This window comes from Ranitomeya variabilis, chromosome 6 (genome assembly GCF_051348905.1).
Source record: "Ranitomeya variabilis isolate aRanVar5 chromosome 6, aRanVar5.hap1, whole genome shotgun sequence".
In the NCBI taxonomy this organism is placed as follows: domain Eukaryota; kingdom Metazoa; phylum Chordata; class Amphibia; order Anura; family Dendrobatidae; genus Ranitomeya; species Ranitomeya variabilis.
The window spans coordinates 50,086,637-50,110,611 of record NC_135237.1 but is presented as its reverse complement, the minus strand read 5'-3'; positions in this window follow the sequence as shown (position 1 = coordinate 50,110,611).

Below are 23,975 nucleotides of genomic sequence, written 5' to 3'. Positions count from 1 at the left end.
CCAGATGACCATGGTCCGTAGGTGCCAACTGTGCACTTTCAGCAGGGGACCGGGTGGAAGATCATGCGAAGGAAACTGAATGCACTCTCAACCATCCAACCTAACACCACCTGAACAAGTTTTTGCCTCATCATTCGTTCACTGGTACTCGGGCCTACTGAATTACGCAGAACGTCCTGTCACCTGCATGCACCAGAGGAAGGTATTTAATTTGAGCACGTAGCAGGCATAGAATGACCATGTCCTCTCCTGCAGTAGTTACACCACCAGAAGCAGCTACACCACTACCACCAGCAGCACCACCACGTAAACGTCCCCTAATTGATGCTCTCCTCATTTTTTTAAGTGTTTTTTTTGTCACAGTACTCCCACAGACACAGGCACAGAGTAAAAAAAAAAAAGTGGTTTACAAACACAGTACTCAAACAGACATAGGTGCAGAATAAAAAAGTGGTTATTTGCGCCTGTGTATGTGGGAGAACTGTGCTAAAAACACTTTTTTACTATGCACCCGTGTCTGTGGGAGTACTGTGCCTTTAGGCCACTTTCTTTATTCTGCACCCTTGTCTGTGGGAGCACTGTGCCTAAAAACCAAAAAGAACTGTGCCTGAGTAAAATAAAGTGGATTAAAGGCACACTACTCCCACAGACTCAAGTGCAGAGTAAAGGTCTTTTTTAGCATAATACTCCCAAAGATATGAGTGCACAATAAATAAAAAAAGAGGCTTAAAGGCACTGTTCTCCTACAGAGTACACACTGAGCCTTTTTGCACAGTACTTCAAAGATGCATGCAGAGTACAGAACTTAACACTGTTCCTCACTCGAGCTGCGTCCTGTCCCGTGATATGGTATTTATACAGGTCGGATCATGTGGTGTGCTTGCCAATCACAGCCATGCCAATATTGGCATGACTGTGATGGCTCTGGAAGTGGCCTGCAGCCTAAAAGCTTGTTGAATGGCTGGCTGAGCTGCAGCCTTTCAACAAACTTTATTTGACACCAAACCCGAACAATAAAACAGTCTTCCAATAAAAAGTCTGTGTTCGGAGTTCTGTACCGGACACCTGGTGTCTGGTACGAACCCCGAACTTTACCGTTTGAGTTTGAGCATCCCTATTCATGGGCCCTAAAAGTTTCTTTCTGATACAGCCGGCATCCTGGCGATACAGTTTCAATTATATGTGCTTTATAATTCTATATCTGTGACTTATGTATTGCTGGATTGTGAGTTTCACATTCATTTATCCATCTTGGGGACAGCAGGCTATATTATGGTTGGGACCATGAGTTTAGTACCAATTTTCATCGCTTTTCGGAATGTCTTGTCCTATGATCAATATAATGGTATAATAATTTGTGTTATGTTCAGACGTGGCATCTCATTACTTGTGTGCTAGTTTTCTGTCATAGATAGTAGTGTTTAACTGGAGGTTAATGTACGCTCAAGTTTGCATAGGTACAAAAATATGTTTTTGCTGGTGCCCACCTACATTTATGTTTTTTAAGTATTTATGATATCGCACACAATAAGTCATGTTTGAAAAGTGTTGTATTCTATAGTAGAAAGCTAGTGTTAAACATACTTTAGACAACATAAAAACAAAAAAAGTATGGTATTATCAATTTTTGAGAGGCTAAAGCCCATACACAATAGACTATTCAGTGTGTCAATGTACTGTACATGGGGGTCTCGTAATTCTCCTTCAGCAACAGATGTCATGGAAAGAAGGATTAGGCATGTTAGATTTCAATATTTTTGATCCTTTTTTACCACAGAAGATGGACTACTGCCAGAGGTGTCTGCCAGTGATTTATTCCCCTCTCCCCATTAAAATGATGCCAAACACGACTAGGAGAAAGCGGTCAGGTGAAATAGCTGACTACACTTATTTCGTCGCTGGCTCACCCGCTGACATCGCTGAGTCGGCGTGTGTGACACCGATTCAGCGATGTCTTCACTGGTAACGCAGGGCCGCGCTTAGTAACCCGATTTTTACCCTGGTTACCATTGTAAATGTAAAAAAAAACAAACACTACATAATTACATTCCGGTGTCTGTAGCGTCCCCCGGTGTCCGCTTCCCTGCACTGTGTCAGCTCCGGCCGGCCGTAAAGCCGAGCACAGAGGTGACGTCACCGCTCTGCTTTCCGGCGGCGCTAACACAGGATGCAGGAGGAGTGCAGGGAAGCGGACGCCGGGGGACGTGACAGGCACCGGAATGTGAGTATGTGTTTTTTTTTTTTTACATTTACAATGGTAACCAGGGTAAACATCGGGTTACTAAGCGCGGCCCTGCGCTTAGTAACCCGATGTTTACCCTGGTTACCTGGGGACTTCGGCATCGTTGGTCGCTGGAGAGCTGTCTGTGTGACAGCTCTCCAGCGACCACACAACGACGAAACAGCGACGCTGCAGCGATCGGCATCGTTGTCTATATCGCTGCAGCGTCGCTTAATGTGACGGTACCTTTAGTAATGAAAAGGTGTCAGCCTGACACCCTCATTACTAAGGCGGTAAGTAAACACAAACACACATTATCACCAGCCCTTGTAGGAGCATTAACAGAAGGAACATACATAGACTGTAACTAGATATAAACCGTTAATTTTAAAGAAAAAAATTGTGTGGGCTCTCATGTAATTTTAATAACCAGTAGAGGAAAAGCCAACAGCTGAGGGCTGATGTTAAAATTGTGGGAAGGAGACAATAGCCATAAAGGTTTCCAGGCTATTAATATCAGCTCACAGCTGTTTGCTTAGCCTTTACTGGCTAGTTTACAGGGGGACTCCAGAAAAAAATTGACATAGGATCCCCCTATAAAATCTAACTAGCAAAGGTTAGGCAAACAGCTGCAGGCTGATATTAATAGCCTAGGAAGGGGCCATGGATATATGACACAAATATGTCCGTATATACTCGAGTATAAGCTGACCCGAGTATAAGCCGACCCCCCTAATTTTGCCACAAAAAACTGGGAAAACTTATTGACTCAAGTATAAGCCTAGGGTGGAAAATGCAGCAGCTGAATTTCAAAAATAAAAATAGATGCTCCATACCGTTCATTATTGCCCCATAAGATGCTCCATATAAAGCTGTGCCACATATAATGCTCTGCACCGTTCATTATGGTCCCATAGATGCTCCACATAAAGCTGTGCCATATAGAATGCTCTGCACCGTTCAGTATGGCCCCATAGATTCTCCTTATAAAGCTGTGCCATATATAATGCTCTGCACCGTTCAGTATGGCCCCATAGATGCTCCATAGAAAGCTGTGCCATATATAATGCTCTGCACCGTTCAGTATGGCCCCATAGATGCTCCACATAAAGCTGTGCCATATATAATGCTCTGCACCGTTCAGTATGGCCCCATAGATGCTCCATATAAATCTGTGCCATATATAATGCTGCTGCTGCAATAAAAAAAAAAAATGACATACTCACCTCTCTTGCTGCCCGCAGCTCCTCAGCGTCCCGTCTTGGCGTCTCTCCGCACTGACTGTTCAGGCAGAGGGCGGCGCGCACACTAGTACGTCATTGCGCCCTCTGACCTGAACAGTCAGAGCAAGAGGACGGGAAGACGGAGCGGCGCCCGGCGTGTGGAACGAGGACAGGTAACTATGACATACTTACCTGCTCCCGGCGTCCCTGGCTCCTTATCCCGGACAGCTGATCTCCGGGTGCCGCAGCCTCTTCCTCTGTCAGCGGTCACAGTTACCGCTCATTAGAGAAATGAATATGCAGCTCCGCCCCTATGGGAGTGGAGTCCATATTCATAACTTTAATGAGCGGTCCCACGTGACCGCTGAACAGGGGAAGAGCTGCGGCACCAAAGACCGTGGGACGGGCAGGGGGAGCGCCAGGAGCGCCGGGACTAGGTGAGTATGCGACAGTCCTCTCTCCCCCTCACCCGCCGACCCCACCACCGATCATGACTCGAGTATAAGCCGAGAGGGGCACTTTCAGCCAAAAAATTTGGGCTGAAAATCTCGGCTTATACTCGAGTATATACGGTATATGGCTAAAAACATCAGCTCCCAGCTGCCCCAGAAAAGGCGCATCTATAAGATGCACCAAATCTAGAGCTTAGCCTCGCTCTTCCCACTTGCCCTGTAGTGGTGGCAAGTGGGGTTCATATTTGAGGGGTTGATGTCACCTTTGTACTGTCAGGTGACATCAAGCCCACAGGTTAGTAATGGAAAAGCGACTATAAGAAACCTATCCATTACTAACACCACAGGTATAAAAACACAGACACCCAGAATAAAATCCTTTATTTGAAATAATGACACAGACTCCATTAATAATCGTAATTAAACCATACTTACCAAACACCTAATCCACTGACACCAAAGTCTCCTGCAACAAAAATAAAATAATAAACCACAATATTCCTCACCTGTCCGCAAAGAAGGTAATCCATAATGTCCCACGACGATCCTGATCACTTTGAGAGCAGTCACATTGAAACCACAACGGGGAGTATTTATCAAAACTGTCTAATTCTCAAACACTGCAGACTTTGGGCGCAGTCAGACGGCTGTACAAAGCAGAACGAGACCGGATCTCAGTGCACGGACTGGACGGTAGCTCTCCCGACCCAAAGGTGACAGCAGCATAGAAATACATGAAGCTGTCACGCTCAGGTCGGGAGAGCCACCGGCCAGTCTGTGCACTGCGTTCCAATCGTGTAACGATTTATACTGCCGTCTAACTGCGTCATTGAACTAAACAGGCCTATTATTATTGTGTTGCACGATAAGTCACGACTTTTTCCCAATAATAGAAGCTCATTTTCAGCTAGACTATTTGGACACGCTATAAAAAATGTCTAATACACATCATAAATATGGTCAATGTCACTGAAGACAGTTTTCTTTATACCAGAATTCTGGCGCATTTAGGTTGGTAAATATGCCCCTGTTAATACAGTAAAACTGGGAAAAATAAAGAGGGAAATTTTATGTTGATGCCTCTAAAATAACATTTTCTCTTTTAACATTTCATTACTTTCCTTTCATAAATGTGTTAATAAAATCTGCTGAAGGGTTTATCTCTCTGCAGATTATGACAAAGGAAGTGTCTGTACATCTATAAATACATTATATATTGTCAGAGTGAATGAAATGGCCCGGACCGTCTGTGCTTGTCGTGCTACAGAACACAGCTCCGCTGCATGTACTGTCATTTCTTTCTTATTAGAAAACTCATTTATGACTTCCATAAAAGAATGATTGTTAGCAGAGGCCCTTCAAACAGATGGGCTCCTGTCTCTCTCCTCATAATCAGCACAACTTGTGGCATAATTTCCAGAAATTAGTTTCAAGTATTAAAATTAATCAGCAGAGAAAAAAAACGAGGAAAAGTTCCTGAGTAATGGAAAATGACTGTTACAACAGCAGCAAAGCCGAATAAAAGCAGTGAGTATTTTACAGTTGTTATTTCAGCCTAGAATCAAAACACCAACAGAAAAGTTTTTTGGTTGTCGTCTTCTATTACATGGAACCTGTCATAACATTTTTACATATGGAAGTAGTAGTCTGACTTCCCCCCAATAAAAAAATATCCTTTTTTTTATATAGATCCAATGTGCCAGTCATGAAGAATCTAGCACAGAAGCCAAATGAAAATCTGGAAGTGCAGTTATTATTTTCCATATCACTAGTGAAATAAAAAAAAATCAGAATCTTGCAATTTTCACTAGGTATCATATATTATACATATTAAACAGGAAGGATACGACTGGTAGGCAGATGAGGAATCAGGCACAAGCAGGAAAGGTACAGGAACACAGGATGGCCACAGGCACGGGATCACTGGTGAAGGTAGACAGGTGCAGGTTAAGGCGGATCAGGAGCAAGACTAGGCATGGGCAAGAAGGATATGGGTATGGGCTCAGCAGGACGGACTGGAACACGTGCAGACAGGGCGGATAAGATCAGAGAACACTGGTATGGGGACCTTACAACTAGAGAGCAAGGTATACACTCTCTAAAATTGCTAAGGCTCTTCCCAATGGGGGAAGGTGCCTTGTATACCAGACGTCTCCCAGCTATTTGGTGGGGATGTTTTTAGCAAGGCATGCGCCGGCTCTTTAAAAGTCAGGGAGAATGTGTGCATGCCCTAAGCACACTCCCAGGAGACCTGTGGGCTGTGTGCAGGTCCTCGGAGCAGATAGACGCCGACCAAATGGATAAGTGAACAAGCCGGCGTCCCTGCAGGGAGAGGGAGAGGACATGTGCAGGGGCATCGGCACTGTCCTAACATTCTGTTTATATCACCTTACAGGGAGAGAGACATGTCATTCCAAGGTAGCTGGTGGTGAGAAGACGCCGAGGACCCGCCTGACCGTCTAGTCTCCAGCATGTGTCGGTCCAGGAAGGCTTCTAAACTATGATTTCTCTTAAACGTGGCAGTATTTTAACGTGACACATACAGGACTCAAATCAATCAGCCAGTATCTGATACATGCTGCCCGTGGATTAGACAGCATGTATCAGTAGAGATGAGCGAACCCAAATTTAAAAATTCGAGGTTCATACATGACAGTTGGTTCTGATTCAAGTTTGGGTACAGTTCTCGTGCCCAAACCGAACTTTGGAAAATGTTTGGGTCGGGTACCAGAACCCGAACTTCCACGGGTCTGCTCAATCCTATGTAACAGCTGTCAGGTTTCCTTTGATAAGTTTTGAAAATCATTAGATATAACTCATCTCTCTATAGCTATTTTTCCATTTTTGTGCCCCACCTCCGTACTGGAGTGAGAATCGCAACTTATTTGCAACGCAACCTTTTAATTGCAGTTCATAAGTCTGGCATAAACCTATTTAGCAAGCTACACCCACTTTCTCACCCATTTCTTATCAATAGTAAGGGTGGCGTAAAATAGTAAAAAGACACAAATTTTGCAGAAAAACTGTGGAACAAAGTTTGCAACTTTTTAACACCAGAAAACAGGTGAAAAAGTCTTGATAAATTCCGCACAAGGTCTAGGTTTCGTATAGAAAAATTTCAGTGGCCTGCGCAGACCCCTCATCCTAACCCCATTAGACATCTATGGGATGAAATGGAATGCAGACCGTGAGCCAAACATTCTCATTCCACATCAGTGCCCGGTCTCACAATCACAAATGCTCTCCCTTTTAGATGAATGAGCACAATGCTAACAAAAAAGCATTCGAAAATCTTGACGAAAATCTTCCTAAATGAGTGCAAGCTGTAATCAGAGGTTTTGCATGGGCTGCTAGCTCACAGGGACAAGCAATTTGTGCCCCCTAACCTGTGGACCATTAGTACTTCTGCAGCGCCCCAGAGTCCTGGTCGTTGCAGTACTGTGGCTCCGCCACTATGGGGAGCCATGGTGCGTCCGATGGCACTGAAGGGGTTCATCTGATCAGGTATCACAGACACCAATACATTTCACAGCTGGGCCTCCGGGGGGAGCTAAGGGTTCTATTCATTAGGCCACTCCCCACCATAGTGGGTAAACTGGGGGTCAGGCAGGAAGTTAGATCAGAAAGCTGACTGGATTGGATGAAGCAACACCTGGTGGCAGAGGGTGTTGTGGAGGAAGAGACAGTAGGGTCTCTGTCAGGGGTGGGATCCTGACAGAGGCTTGGCAACTTGAAAGAACGTAACGGGTCCGCGCCAGCTCCGGGAAGCGGCGGGACCCAAGAAAGGACTAGAAGCGAGATAGATTGTGCTGAGTGAGAAACGAGATCAAGCGATAGGAGAAAACCAGTAGGGGTCATGCTGTAAGACCGGAGCAACACCCTACTGAGGCGCATTACCGGTGGCCGGAACGCCGAGGGAGTATTATAACAATCAGCTTCAAGCAATACTCTAAACAGCGGCAGGGCAGTCAGTTTAAGGCGGGCTGTCTAACACATATCACCTATGAAGTCTTGGGGGGCAACCTGTGGAGAGGGGCGACTCTAGGGTCCCGGAAGAGCTCCGAGCCTACCCGTCAAACGGGTGCCGTTCCAACCAGAATATCAGGGAGGGACGGAGGATTAGAAGAACATCATTTAATCGAGTTGTGAGGGAACTTAAGAAACAGACACGACGGTTGTGGGGACTTTCCGTAAGCACAGCAGGGAAGGACCGCAACACATAGCGCTAGAAGGAAGGCACCGATTTCCACCTGTGAAGAGAACTCTGGAGGTGCCATTGGACCGGCCGGACTTGCGCAGCCTGGTGAACCGTATTCTGGACTGAGGACCCAGAGATCTTCAGTAAAGAGGTAAAGAGACTGCAAACTGGTGTCCTCGTTATTTACTGCACCGCACCACTATTACCATCATCCGTTATCCACACCTATCATTTACTGTGCGCCCCACGGCAGGGTCACGGAACCGGGGCCTAGCCGCCGTGACAACCCCAGAGCAGAGACTCGTAGGCCCAGTACCGGGTACCCCTCGGCCCTGCGGCGGTGGGGGCGCTACACTTCCTAAGTCCCTTCCACCCACTTATACATTTTAAGAAAATACTGATGTCATTATGTTTTACCCTCTTTTTTTCTGTGCAAATTTGACAGAAAATTTTAAGAATAAATAAGTTATACATTGTTATACTATTATTTTTACTTTTTATTACAGTACATTATTTATGCAACTATTGTACTAAACTTAATCCTGGCCCGAGCCCTAATCCTATTGTGTTTTAAAGATAGTGTTGGGGTTTTCGTTTTTACAAGGGACCCTATTTTGTTAACATTTTTTTTTACAGCTCTCCCAGCAGTTCTCTGTCTCTCCTATCACAGATAAAATCTAGAGCGCTACAGGAGCACACGACTCAACACTGTCTTGCTCAGCTTCAGTCTCAGTTGTTGACTATGCAGAGCACAGCAGTTGACCCCAGAGAATTTGGTGCCTGAACCTGTGGCCCCTTCCATGCTACAACATTGGCTGTAATACCCAAAAAAGGGGCTAAATCAATTTTACATCCTTGAAGTTGTAGAATGGGATGTCCAACAAGCTCATTTTACGTGTAATGATCAGATGACAATTATTTATCATAGTTGGTAAAATGTAAGTGTCATGCCGCTGCCGTTGCCGCTCCCCGTGCCCTGTCATACTCACCTGTCCTCGGCGTCCCGGCGCATCTCCTCTCCTGCAGCGTCTTCTCAGTGCTTGATTTCGCCCTCTGCTGTCCGTCGGGCGCGCACGCACGCCAGGTTCAGCACTGCGCGCGCGCACTTCTAAACTTTCTTGCTGGCGCTTCTTCCCATCCTCTCTATCGTCTTGGAGGACCTTCACCCGGAAGTGCTGCGCATTGCTGAAATGTAAACTGCTTCCATCCGCCCTTCTGTGCCTGATGATCATTTGTGTTTGCAAGTGCTCTTGGCCGCTCGCTTGTCCTGTGTACTCCTTGTTTTCCTGATCCTGGTTCTCTCCTTGTTTCTTCCAGCGCCATTACTGTGTCTCTGCAGTCCTGAGTCTCTGCATTCCAGTGTCTCTGCAGCCTTGTCTCGCCAGTCCTGTATCCCTGCAGTCCTGCTCCCCTGCAGTCCTGAGTCTCTGCATTCCTGTGTCTCTGCAGCCTTGTCTCGCCAGTCCTGTATCCCTGCAGTCCTGCTCCCCTGCAGTCCTGAGTCTCTGCATTCCTGTGTCTCTGCAGCCTTGTCTCGCCAGTCCTGTATCCCTGCAGTCCTGCTCCCCTGCAGTCCTGAGTCTCTGCATTCCTGTGTCTCTGCAGCCTTGTCTCGCCAGTCCTGTATCCCTGCAGTCCTGCTCCCCTGCAGTCCTGAGTCTCTGCATTCCTGTGTCTCTGCAGCCTTGTCTCGCCAGTCCTGTATCCCTGCAGTCCTGCTCCCCTGCAGTCCTGAGTCTCTGCATTCCTGTGTCTCTGCAGCCTCGTCTCGCCAGTCCTGTGTCTCTGCAGTCCTGCTCCTTTGCAGTCCTGTGTCTCTGCAGTCCTCTTGTCAGTTCTGAGTCCCTGCATTACCTATGTCACTGCAGCCCCTGTCTCTACAGTCCTGTATCTCTGCAGTCCTCTCATCAGTCCTGTGTCTCTACCGCTCTCGTCAGTCTGGTGCCTCTTCTGTTTCTCCGGGTCCCACGTCTTCTTTGGTCTTTTTTCTGTCTTGTTTCCCCTGCTTCCGAGGCGATAGTCCCTCATGGGCCTGCCCCTAACTCTCCCTGTATAGGGGGCGGTCCACCTGGTCAGTTCGTCCGTGAGGGGATCGTCGTCACGGTCCAGAGGGTTCACTTTTGTTTTCTTCTATAGAAGCGTCACAGTAGGAAACCCACAAACCCTTATTATAGACCCAAATATTAGTATGTGGAATGGAACAAGAATTAATATTCCTAGAAATCCTCAATAACTGATTTTCTTGTCTGGTTTTGCATCTATATTCAGACCAGTCTCTGCGTTTGGTTGTTCTGTGTATCTCCATTACTGGTTTAGTGAAGAAGACTTTTTCTTCAGACATAATCTTCCTGTAATAATCCTTTATTTAAACAAAGAAGTTAATGACCTGTTTCTGCCACTGTTTGTTCAGCAGCTTAAGGGATTTAGAAATTATAGCAAAAAATATTCTTGACAAGTTTTCTTTCAAAACCCTGCAAGTTCAATAGGAAAGCATGGAAAGAAATCAAGAACTTGCGGGAGTCTATTTTTTATACTAATTATAACAATCTATGTCCTTCTCACTGGGGCATAATTATAGATTGTACGTAGCTCTGTGTAAGAGTCAGAGACCATCAAAACATCCTATAAAACAAAATAAGTAGAAAACATATAATTACAAGCAAATTAGACTAAAGTCTACAAACTAAAAGTAATAGTAAAAAAGAACACACAAATGGAGTTCCTAAAAAATTCCTCTATCCGTCTGGCACTCCATCACATAAATATATGCCATGGATCGTTTTGTTTAAAGGCTGCATGACCAACCCATCAAAATGGTCAATAGTTCAATAAGAAGGCCAGTTTTATTCAACAGTCTTTTTGCATCCTTGAATGCAATTGGAGATTTAACACCTTCCCTCCCAGGCGTTTTTTTTAGTCATTTAAGGTACCGTCACTCTCAGCGACGCTGCGGCGATATAGACAACGAGCCGACCTAAACTAGATCGCTGGAGCGTCGCTGTTTAGGTCGCTGTAGAGACTTCAAACACAGCAACTCCTGAACGATGCAGGAGCGATCCAGTGACGTAACGGTGACTCACTTATCGTTCACGCTGTTAGCTCCATGTCAAACATTGCTGACATCGTTGCTTTTGATGTCAAACATGACGATACACGCCGACCTGGCGACGAAATAAAGTTCTGGACTTCTAGCTCCGACCAGCGATGGCACAGCGGGATCCAGATCGCTGCTGCGTGTCAAACACAACGATATCGCTATCCAGGACGCTGCAACGTCACGGATCGTCGTCGTTCTCGCTGCAAAGTCGCTTAGTGTGACGGTACCTTAAGTAAAAATAACACAGACGAAATAAAGTGAAGGCTCAAATTATCCCCTTTACCACCTTGCAATTTTCCATTTTTGCATTTTCGTTTTCTGCTCCCCTTCTTTCCATAACTTTTTTTTACATTTTTCTGTCAATACAGCCAATGAGGGCTTGTTTTAGTTGTACTTTTGACTGACACCATCAATTTTACCATATAATGTACTGGAAAAGGGGAAAAAAAAATTCCAAGTGCGATGGAATTGCAAAATAAGTTCTATTCCACAATGTTTTTTTTGGGTTTTGTATTTACCATGTTCACTATATGGTAAAACTGATCTGGCAATATGATTCCATGGGTCAGTACGAGTATGCAGATACCAAACATGTATAGGTTCTTTTTATTTATTTATTTTTTATTTATTTTTTATTTCTGCCATTGGACGTACTATTTCGTTCATGTGGGGTGGGCCCTACTTCCCAAGGACGGAATAGTACGTCCAGCGCGATCGGCCGCGGTCACGGGGGGGAGCGCGGCCGATCGCGGCCGGGTGTCAGCTGACTATTGCAGCTGACATCCGGCACTATGTGCCAGGAGCGGTCACGGACTGCCCCCGGCACACCGCAATCAAACATGATCGCAGTGTACCGGCGGTACAGGGAAGCATCGCGCAGGAAGGGGGCTCCCTGCGGGCTTCCCTGAGACGATCGGTACAAGGCGATGCGCTCACCTTGTACCGAGCGTCTCCTCCCTGCAAGCCCCGGATCCAAAATGGCCGCAGGGCTGCATCCGGGTCCTGCAGGGAAGTGACGTCACAGCGCCTGCTCAGAGCAGGCGCCGGGAAGCCTCCCTTCTGTGCACGTCAGATCGCCGATCTGACACAGTGCACAGCAAAGTGTCAGATCGGCGATCTGTCACTTTACTGTGATGCCCCCCCCCCCCCCCCCCGGGGCAAAGTAAAAATGTAAAAATAAAAAAAATTACATGTGTAAAAAAGAAAAAAAAAAAAATCCTAAATAAATAATAAAAAAATATATTGTTCCAATAAATATTTTCCTTTAGCTAAATAAAAAAAACCAAACAATAAAAGTACACATATTTAGTATCGCCGCGTCCGTAACAACCCAACTTATAAAACTGTCCCACTAGTTAACCCCTTCAGTGACCACCGTAAAAACAAAACAAAAAACCAGGCAAAAAAACAAAGCTTTATTATCATACCGCCGAACAAAAAGTGGAATAGCATGCGATCAAACAGAGGGAAATAAATAATTATGGTACCACTGAAAACATCATCTTGTCCCGCAAAAAACGAGACACCATACAGCATCATCAGCAAAAAAATAAAAAAGTTATAGTCCTCAGAATAAAGCGATGCAAAAATAATTATTTTTTCTATAAAATACTTTTTATCGTATAAAAGCGCCAAAACATAAAAAAATGATATAAATGAGATATCGCTGTAATTGTACTGACCCGAAGAATAAAACTGCTTTATCAATTTTACCAAACGCGGAACGGTATAAACGCCCCCCAAAAAGAAATTCATGAATAGCTGGTTTTTGGCCATTCTGCTTCACAAAAATTGGAATAAAAAGCGATCAAAAAATGTCACGTGTCCGAAAATGTTACCAATAAAAACGTCAACTCGTCCCGCAAAAAACAAGCCCTCACATGACTCTGTGGACCAAAATATGGAAAAATTATAGCACTCAAAATGTGGTATCGCAAAAAACATTTGTTGCAATAAAAAGTTTCTTTTAGTGTGTGACGGCTGCCAATCAAAAATCCGCTAGAAAACGCACTATAAATAGTAAATCAAACCCCCCTTCATCACCCCCTAAGTTAGGGAAAAATTAAAAAATTTAAAAAATGTATTTATTTCCATTTTCCCATTAGGGTTAGGGTTAGGGCTAGGGTTAGGGTTAGGGAAAGGGCTAGGGCTAGGGTTAGGGCTAGGGTTAGGGCTACAGTTAGGGTTAGGGTTGGGGCTAAAGTTAGGGTTGGGGCTAAAGTTATGGTTAGGGTTTGGAATACATTTACGTTTGGGAATAGGGTTGGGTTTAGGGTTAGGGGTGTGTCAGGGTTAGGGGTGTGGTTAGGGTTACAGTTGAGATTAGGGTTAGGGGTGTGTTTGGATTAGGGTTTCAGTTAGAATTGGGGGTTTCCTGTCATGGTTCCCAATGGCAAGAGAACGTAAGAAACATAAGTAACGAACGAGCTCTCGGGTGATGGAAACTCGAGTTGACCGTGAGCTAAATCTACCACACAACTAACAGTAGCCAGGGAGCATACCTACGGCTTCCTATATGCCACGCGCCAGCCAGAGGACTAACTACGCCTGGTAGAGGAAGAAACAGACCTGGCTTACCTCTAGGGAAATACCCCAAAAGATGATAGCAGCCCCCCACATGTAATAACGGTGAATTAAGAGGAAAAGACATACACAGTATGAAAGTAGATTTAGCAAAGAGAGGTCCACTTTCTAGATAGCAGAAGGATACAAAAGAGGACTTCACGGTCAACTAAAAACCCTTTCAAAAACCATCCTGAAATTACTTTAAGACTCCTGTGTCAACTCATGACACAGGAGTGGCAATTTCAGCCCGCAAGAGCTTCCAGCTACAGAGAATTACAAAAACTGCAAACTGGACAAAAGGTACAAAACAAAAGGACAAAGTCCACTTAGCTGATCAGCAGACTAGTAGCAGGAACATGCAACCGAAGGCTCTGGTTACAATGATGACCGGCAAGGAAATGACTGGAGAGCAAGGCTAAATAGGAAACTCCCAAACACTGATGGAAGCAGGTGAACAGAAGCAGCAAAGTGCAAACAAGTCACCAGTACCACCAGCAACCACCAGGGGAGCCCAAAAAGCGGATACACAACAGTTTCCACTGTTTAGGCACATCAGGGGCTCTCCAAATACGACATTGCGTCCGATCTCAATTCCAGCCAATTCTGCGTTGAAAAAGTAAAACAGTGCTCCTTCCCTTCCGAGCTCTCCTGTGCGCACAAACAGGTGTTTACCCCAACACATGGGGTATCAGCGTACTCAGGACACATTGGACAACAACTTTTGGGTTCCAATTTCTCCTGTTACCCTTGGGAAAATACAAAACTGGGGGCTAAAAAATAATTTTTGTGGGGAAAAAAAAGAATTTTTATTTTCACGGCTCTGCGTTATAAACTGTAGTGAAACACTTGGGGGTTCAAAGTTCTCACAACACATCTAGATAAGTTCCTTGGGGGGGGTCTAGTATCCAATATGGGGTTACTTATGGGGGGTTTCTACTGTTTAGGTACATTAGGGGCTCTGCAAATGCAACGTGACGCCTGCAGACCATTCCATCTAAGTCTGCATTCCAAATGGCGCTCCTTCCCTTCCGAGCTCTCCCATGCGCCCAAACGGTGGTTCCCCCCACATATGGGGTATCAGCGTACTCAGGACAAATTGGACAACATCTTTTGGGGTCCAATTTCTCCTGTTACCCTTGAGGAAATACAAAACTGGGGGCTAAAAAATAATTTTTGTGGGGAAAAAAATAATTTTTTTTTCATGGCTCTCAGTTATAAACTGTAGTGAAACACTTGGGGGTTCAAAGCTCTCACAACACATCTAGATGAGTTCCTTAGGGGGTTTACTTTGCAAAATGGTGTCACTTGTGGGGGGTTTCAATGTTTAGGCACATCAGGGGCTCTCCAAACGCAACATGGCGTCCCATCTCAATTTCAGTCAATTTTGCATTGAAAAGTCAAATGGCACTCCTTCGCTTCCGAGCTCTGCCATGCACCCTGTTGTGAATTTGGTTTCTGGGCTCCCCCGGTGGTTTCTGGTGGTACTGCACTTGTGTGCTTCATCTCCTCTGTTCACCTGTTTTCCATCTGGATGTGGGAGTTTTCTATTTAGCCTTGCTCCTCAGTCATTTCTATGCCGGCCAACAATGTTACCAGAAGCCTTTCTGTTGCATGTTCCTGCTCCTAGACAACTATCAGCTAAGTTGGACTTGTTGTCCTAAGTTTGTTTTGCATTTTTGTTCCAGTTCTCTGTGATTGAATATTTCTGAGGCTGGAAGCTCTTGTGAGCTAAAATTGCCACTCTGGTGTCATGAGTTGATATTAGAGTCTTAAAGTAATTTCAGGATGGTATTTTGAAAGGGTTTTCAGCTGACCGTGAAGTTCCCTTTTCTGTCTTCCTACTATCTAGTAAGCGGACCTCAATTTGCTAAACCTATCTTCATACTTCGTATGTCAATTTCCTCTAAAATCACCGCCAATATATGTGGGGGCTACTGTCTGCCTTTTGGGGAAAATTTCTCTAGAGGTAAGCCAGGTCTGTATTTTCCTCTGCTAGGGTCAGTCAGTTCTCCGGCTGGCGCTGGGCGTCTAGGGATAAAACGTAGGCACGCTACCCGGCCACTGTTAGTTGTGCGGTAGGTTTAGCTCATGGTCAGCTCGAGTTCCCATCTTCCAAGAGCTAGTCCTTTTGTATGCTTTATTACGTTCTCTTGCCATTGAGAACCATGACAGCACCCAAACAGTGGTTTACCCCCACATATGGGGTATCGGCGTACTCAGGACAAATTGTACAACAACTTTTGTGGTCCATTTTCTCCTGTTACCCTTGGTAAAATAAAACAAATTGGAGCTGAAGTAAATTTTTGGTGTAAAAAAGTTAAATGTTCATTTTTATTTAAACATTCCAAAAATTCCTGTGAAACACCTGAAGGGTTAACCCCTTCCCGACATCGGACGTACTATACCGTCCGATGTCGGGTCCCCTGCTTTGATGTGCACTCCGGCGGTGAGCGCACATCAAAGTCGCGACATGTCAGCTGTTTTTTACAGCTGACATGTGCGCGCAATAGCGGCAGGTGAAATCGCGATCACCCGCCGCTATTAACTAGTTAAATGCCGCTGTCAAACACAGACAGCGGCATTTAACTACCGCATCCGGCCGGGCGGCCGGAAATGAGGTCCTTGAGACCTCTATGGTTACTGATCGCCGGTGGCTGTGAGCGCCCCCCTGTGGTTGGCGCTTACAGCACACCTGCATTTTAGCTACATAACAGCGATCTGATGATCGCTGTTATGTAGCAGAGCTGATCGGGCTGTGCCTGCTTCTAGCCTCCCATGGAGGCTATAGAAGCATGGCAAAAGTTAAAAAAAAAAGTTAAAAAAAATGTGAAAAAAATAAAAAAAATATAAAAGTTTAAATCACCCCCCTTTCGCCCCAATCAAAATAAATCAATAAAAAAAATATCAAATCTACACATATTTGGTATCGCCGCGTTCAGAATCGCCCGATCTATCAATAAAAAAAAAGCATTAACCTGATCGCAAAACGGCGTAACGAGAAAAAAAATCAAAACGCCAGAATTACGTTTTTTTGGTCGCCGCAACATTGCATTAAAATGCAATAACGGGCGATCAAAAGAACGTATCTGCACCGAAATGCTATTATTAAAAACGCCAGCTCGGCACGCAAAAAATAAGCCCTCACCCGACCCCAGATCACGAAAAATGGAGACGCTACGGGTATCGGAAAATGGCGCAATTTTATTTATTTATTTTTTTGCAAAGTTTGGAATTTTTTTTCACCACTTAGGTAAAACATAACCTAGACATGTGAGGTGTCTATGAACTCGTACTGACCTGGAGAATCATAATGGCAGGTCACTTTTATCATTTAGTGAACCTAGCAAAAAAAAAAAAAAAAAAAAAACAAGTGTGGGATTGCACTTTTTTTGCAATTTCACCGCACTTGGAATTTTTTTCCCATTTTCTAGTACACGCCATGGTAAAACCAATGGTGTCATTCAAAAGTACAACTCGTCCCGCAAAAAATAAGCCCTCACATGGCCAAATTGACGGAAAAATAAAAAAGTTATGGCTCTGGGAAGGAGGGGAGTGAAAAACGAAAATGGAAAAACAAAAAATCCCACGGTCATGAAGGGGTTAATAAACTTCTCAAGGTGGTTTTGAGCACCTTGAGGGGTGCAGTTTTTAGAATGGTGTCACACTTGGGTATTTTCCATCATATAGACCCCTCAAAATGACTTCAAATGAGATGTGGTCCCTAAAAAAAAATGGTGTTGTAAAAATGAGAAATTGCTGGTCAACTTTTAACCCTTATAACTCCCTAACAAAAAAAAATGTTGGTTCCAAAATTGTGCTGATGTAAAGTAGACATGTGGGAAATGTTACTTATTAAGTATTTTGTGTGACATATCTCTGTGATTTAATTGTATAAAAATTCAAAGTTGGAAAATTGCGAAATTTTCAACATTTTCGTCAAATTTCCGTTTTTTTCACAAATAAACGCAGGTAATATCAAATAAATGTTACCACTATCATGAAGTACAGTATGTCACGAGGAAACAACGTCAGAATCACCGGGATCCGTTGAAGCGTTCCAGAGTTATAACCTCATAAATGGACAGTGGTCAGAATTGTAAAAATTGGCCCGGTCATTAACGTGCAAACCACGCTTGGGGGTAAAGGTGTTAAAGGGAACCTGTCACCAGGTTTGGCCGATACAAGTTACGGCCACCACCTCTCAGGGCTTATATACAGCATTCTACAATGCTGTAGATAAGCCCCCGATCCGACCTGCAAGAGAAGAAAAATAACTTTTATGATACTCATCTGGGGGCGGGGCGGTCTGAGGGGTGTCGCAGGTCCTGGTCCGACGCCTCCCATCTTCTTGCGATACCACCCTCCTGCTTGCTTCACAGGCTCCCCGGCATTGCGCTTCTGTGCAGGTGTACTTATTTTCCCTGTTGAGGGCAAAGCAAATTCCAGCAGTGCGCAGGCGCTGGGCCTCTATGACCTTTGCCGGCTCTTGCGCACTGCAGTACTTTGCTCTGCCCTCAACAGGAGTGCGATGCCAGGGAGCCCGTGTGGATGATGCAAGGACGCGTCATCCACATGAAGCAAGCAGGAGGACGGCATTGCAAGAAGATGGGAGGCGCCGAACCAAGACCTACGACACCCCTCAGACCGGACCGCTGCCGCCAGATGAGTATAATAAAAGTTATTTTTCTTCTCTTGCAGGTCGGCTCAGGGGCTTCTCTACAACATTATAGAATGCTGTAGATAAGCCCCGAAAGGCGGTGACCACAACTCGCATCGTCCAAACCTGGTGACAGGTTCCCTTTAAGTGGTGAAAAATAATCTGAAATTTGCATGAAAAAAAGTTTTTAGGTTTGTCACCATTTTCCAAGAACCATTAATTTTCTGTGATCTTGGGTTGTGTGATAGCTTATTTTTTTGTGGCTTGATCTGATGTTTTTATTTATATCACTTTGGGGTATATATGATGTTTTGATCGCCTCTTATTGCATTTCATTGCAATTTTTCAGCAACCAAAAAAAACTTAATTATGACGTTTTGATTTTTTTCACATTACGCCATTTAGAGTAATTTATTTTATGTTTTGATAGATTGGACATTTTTGAATGGAGCAATACCAAATATGTTTATTTTCTTTTTAATTGTTTTATTTTTAATAGGGCAAACGGGGGTGATTTGAACTTTTGAGTTTTTTGTTTTTCTTTTTTTTTTTTTATATTTTTTAAAACTTTTTACTGTGTTCAATAGTTCCATTTGGAGACTTTAAGTTATGATCTTCCAGTCGCCTATGCTATACATAGCAGGGCTCAGCACTACAATATATAAAAATCACAATCTCCTATGAACGTCGGCCACAGGCCGGTGTTCACAGGAGGACAGTGATGACAGACACAGGGTCTTCTGCAGATCCCCAGCTCTCACGGCTACACATCGGTGCCCCACGATCACATGATAGGGATGCCGATGGGCAGGATTTGTGACTCGTCTCTGGCCGGCACGTGTTAAATGCCACTTTCAGTCATTAACTCTTTAATAGTCGTGAGCGGATTTCAGATCCACCCAAGGCTGTTAGAGGCACTTGATGGCTCCCACTTTACATCTTAAAAAATGTGTTGGGGATATGATTTTGTTGCACTTATTTGCTGAAAAATTAGACATTGCATATCATGCACACCAATGATAATATTGATATATATATATTTTTTTTTGCTTTATCTTTTTATTTAAAGGTTTTGTAAATCTACACTATTATATATCCCATGAATGAGTAAAGTAAGACACACAGAACAAATGCCATTGGCAATGTTAAAGGTAATAACATGAAGTTCATATGAAGTGCTGGCTTTGATAAGAATAAATAATGCAGCATAGGTCGGGGTCACACTTGCGAGTGCAATGCGAGAAACTCACACTAGTCTCTCGCATCAATACCCGACACGGCTGCCGGCACTCGGGACCAGAGCGTTCAGCTCCATAGAAATACATGCAGCCACACGCTCTGGTCCCGAGTGCCGGCGGCAGTGCCGGGTATTGATGCAAGAGACTCGTGCAAGTGTGACCCCGGCCATATAAAGATAAAGGTCAAGGAGAGAATGGGAAAAATAGGAAAACTGAGGTGGATGGGTTTGGGGAATTCCTGGTGAGTCGGGCAGAATTCCCAGTATGGAAAGGATATCACTACCTACTGATAAACCTTTAAAGGGAACCTGTCACCACGTTTTTGGAAGATGGGATAAAAATAGCGTTAAATAGGGGCAGAGGTGGGCGTTACATTAGTGTGTTTGTTATGCGTTTATTACCCACCTAAGTTGCCGAAATACCTTTGCAAAGTCTCCGTTTTCGCCTGTCAATCAGGCTGGTCTGGTCAAAAGGGCGTCTTGTCTTCCCCCAGATTTTGCGTAGTTTTCCGTTGGTGGCGTAGTGGTGTGCGCATGCCCAAGGTCCCGAATCCTCTGCCAGGGGATTTAAAAGAGCGCGCTATTCGTTATTTCATTGGTGATCGGTGGGCGCGGCCATCTTCCTTTGGCCGCACGTGCGCAGAAGCGGCGCTCTGCTGGCCGCGGCTTCAGGAAAATGGCCGCGGGATGCCGCGCGTGCGCAGATGGATATCGCGCCGGCCATTTTCCTGAAGCCGCGGCCAGCAGAGCGCCGCTTCTGCGCACGCGCGGCCAAAGGAAGATGGCCGCGCCCACCGATCACCAATGAAATAACGAACAGCGCGCTCTTTTAAATCCCCTGGCAGAGGATTCGGGACCTTGGGCATGCGCACACCACTACGCCACCAACGGAAAACTACGCAAAATCTGGGGGAAGACAACACACCCTTTTGACCAGACCAGCCTGATTGACAGGCGAAAACGGAGACTTTGCAAAGGTATTTCGGCAACTTAGGTGGGTAATAAACGCATAACAAACACACTAATGTAACGCCCACCTCTGCCCCTGTTTAACGCTATTTTTATCCCATCTTCCAAAAACGTGGTGACAGGTTCCCTTTAATATTCATTCATATATTTGGAAATTTAAAATAAAAAGAGTAGCCAGATGGCTCATTGTGGGTTTCCAATATAAAAAAAGTATTAATCCGGTCAAAAGTAAAATATACATATATAGCTAAGCCTACCTTTATAATAGCAAGCTTTATATTTACTATTTCCAGGTGATTTAAAGAGGACCTGTCAACAGGTCAAAAGTGGGCAGTTTTGTTCATATGTTATTCTCACTCCCCGGATTACTGTTTTTGGTTTTTTTTTTTGTACCGTATTTTGTTTCAAGTGACTTTTCAGTGTCCATGTCAGAAATAACACCTTTCCTAGCCATTATATGACTTGCATCTTGCATGTTTCACTGCACACAAAGACTTAAAGCATTTATCTTCTCCTGTCTCTATGTGACACATGTTTAGAAGAATCAGCAACATGGAGGCTATACAGCATTATATCTTATAGCGTTATGCAACAGTATTAAGCAGTGTAGCTGTGAATCCAGCATAGAAGTGAGATAAACACATACTAGAAAGCAGCAGCAATGTCTGTGTGTAATAATTAAATTATTTATCACACTGCACTTTTCTTCTCCACCTAGGGGTGGAATGTATTAATTTCAGGGTGTGATGATTTGAGTCATGTTAAATATGTCAAATGCCATAGGTTGCACCTATGTGTTTGTAAAATGACCCCGCACCCCTTGTCAAGTCATCCAATCACATGACTGTGGGCTGACACGTTTTGAACAGCCAGTGGCCCATTAATTCACCCCTGAGTATGACCCAGCATCCAGTCTAAGAAAAAAATGCCCATATTTTGTTTTGATGCAAACTCCAACTCAATTGAGCAGCACCCACTTAATAGGTTGCTTAATTAAAAGAAAGTGGAGACAATAAAGACCATCTACTTTCAGATAAGAAAAACTGCCTGACCTTTATAGAAATTGATTAAACAAACCCCATTAGCGAGTCTGAAGCAAGGAGGTCATTCTTCACAGTTCACTTTACAGCTGCTAATTACATAATTAGTTCAGGAGTAATGTAATAACACGAATTGTAATTCGATTGTCAAACGTTCAGACCTGCAAACGAAGAGGTGGTTTGTCCATTGTGCCGAGGGGACTGGGCTCTGTGTAGTATGATCATGCCACATTAAGTGTGATTCATGGATGTCAATATCTAAAGATAGTCACTTATATCACACTTCCATTAAGTGTATTCTTTTAATGTAAAAACCCTTTATGACGTCACTTACTAGATTATATCAGGGTTTGCTTAAAGGCTACATCATTCTTTATCGCTCCACTGCATATACTATAAAAACAGTTACTAGCCTAATCGAAGTTACCCAAAAGCCTGCCTTCTGCCATTATAGACTGCTGTCAAATAGCCCCATATGTAATGCATCTAAGGCCATAACTATAGTCAATACAAGGGTTGCAGTCGAATAGAGGGCCCTGTTTGAAACTTTGAATTGGGACCTATAAGCTTCAACTTAAACCACTGAAGGCATCTAAATGTCTTACTATATAAAGGGCCACGTGCCTCCAATAAGAATCTTCTAAAGGATATGCTTGCTGTGATGCTAGTCACCACTCATGGACAAGCCGTGAGGCAGGTTTGTCAAGAGGTCCGGGGTCAGATAAAAAGAGAGCTCGTCACTAACAAAGGGGTTAGGCAAAGGTGTAGTCGGGTCACAGTTTGAGGTCAGAAATCCAGGAAGGTAGCGGATGAAGACAAAGAGGCAAGGCAAACAGATGGACAAAAGCAAGGTCCAAAGTCAAGCGACAAATATCAAATACAGGAACTCAGAGTAAAGAGCAAGTAGAAACCACTATACTAAAGTCACGCATGTCAGTGATTGGAGGCAGAGAGCTGGCTAAATATCCAGGTAATTACTCCAAACAGCAGACACATGGATGAAGCCCTGCTACACTCCGGCCCTGAATGGACGGCTGAACTGTCACTCAACACACTCACCATATTGACAACTCAGCACGTCCATGCCCTAGATTGGACAGCTGATCTGTCACTCACTGTATCCAGACACACCGATTGTGACACCTGCCCTCTAACTACCATGTACAATGCAGCCACGTACAGCCCTATATATAGTGTATACCTCTTATACGTAATACAGCCAGATGCTCCACCATATAATTACATTTCATTGACAATATAATTTTAAAATTTCATTTTCTGGCAGATGAATAGAAAAATATATGCCAAGTTTATCAAGAGGCATGTGTCATGATGTGACGGTCTTCTTTAAGGAAGGGGGAACTTCAAACTGTCCCTGAAACTGGGACCCTAACTATCCTTGTCCCGGGGGCACTCTTGAAGGCAGAGAGGCCTGAGTCTCCGACCTTACTATGCTCCTGTTAAACCCTGGTCTGTCACCCACCCAATGAGGCATGGAACAGAAATGTAATGTAAACAAGGCACAAATGACAAAACAGGGATAACAGAAAACCTCTATCATACAAAAGCAAAAACCAACAATAGGGAGGATAGTGACAGGGAGGAAGAAACTAAACTGGAACTGGGACCAGGAGATAAACACACATGTACTACAGCAGAACATAACACTTCTACAAAAACTCTACTCCAAACACTTAGCTTTAGCACACAGCATATGAAGACAAATCTTTCACCTTTCAGGGATAAGAAGGTCTGATCAGTTTATATAGGAAGAGGTAATGACCAGATCAGAAGCAGCTGAAATGGAGCTGCATGTTTCTGGCTAGCATACAAGGGATAGTTAACCTCTTCAGCACCTAACGAAATTAAATCCATTTAATATGGGACACAAATCACACCATCTCTAACGTAGACCAGTGATTCATTATCCGACGTGACCAAGGGGGATGTGACACCCTTGTGACAGCATGCTATTAACACATTTTGGCGTATTTACCTTTTAGTAAAAATCCTCTCCCCTTTTCAAGAATTGAAAGACTTTTAATCTATTGTTAATTGTTCCTTGTTTATTAGCAGTGGCAGCCTTCTCAGGTAAGGAGTGCAGTGCTTCCAAGCTCTTTGCTATGGCTGACCCAACCAGCTTCAGAGCCAAGGATCTCCACTCATGCATCAGAGGCCAAACGTACTTCTGGTTGCAGCATCGATAAATGCACATCTTAGGTCAGCAGCTCAGTCATTTGCCAGTTTGACAATCTGTAGGATCTCACCGCCTCCTATCAACCAGATAGGAATCTGATAGGCTACCAGGCACACACT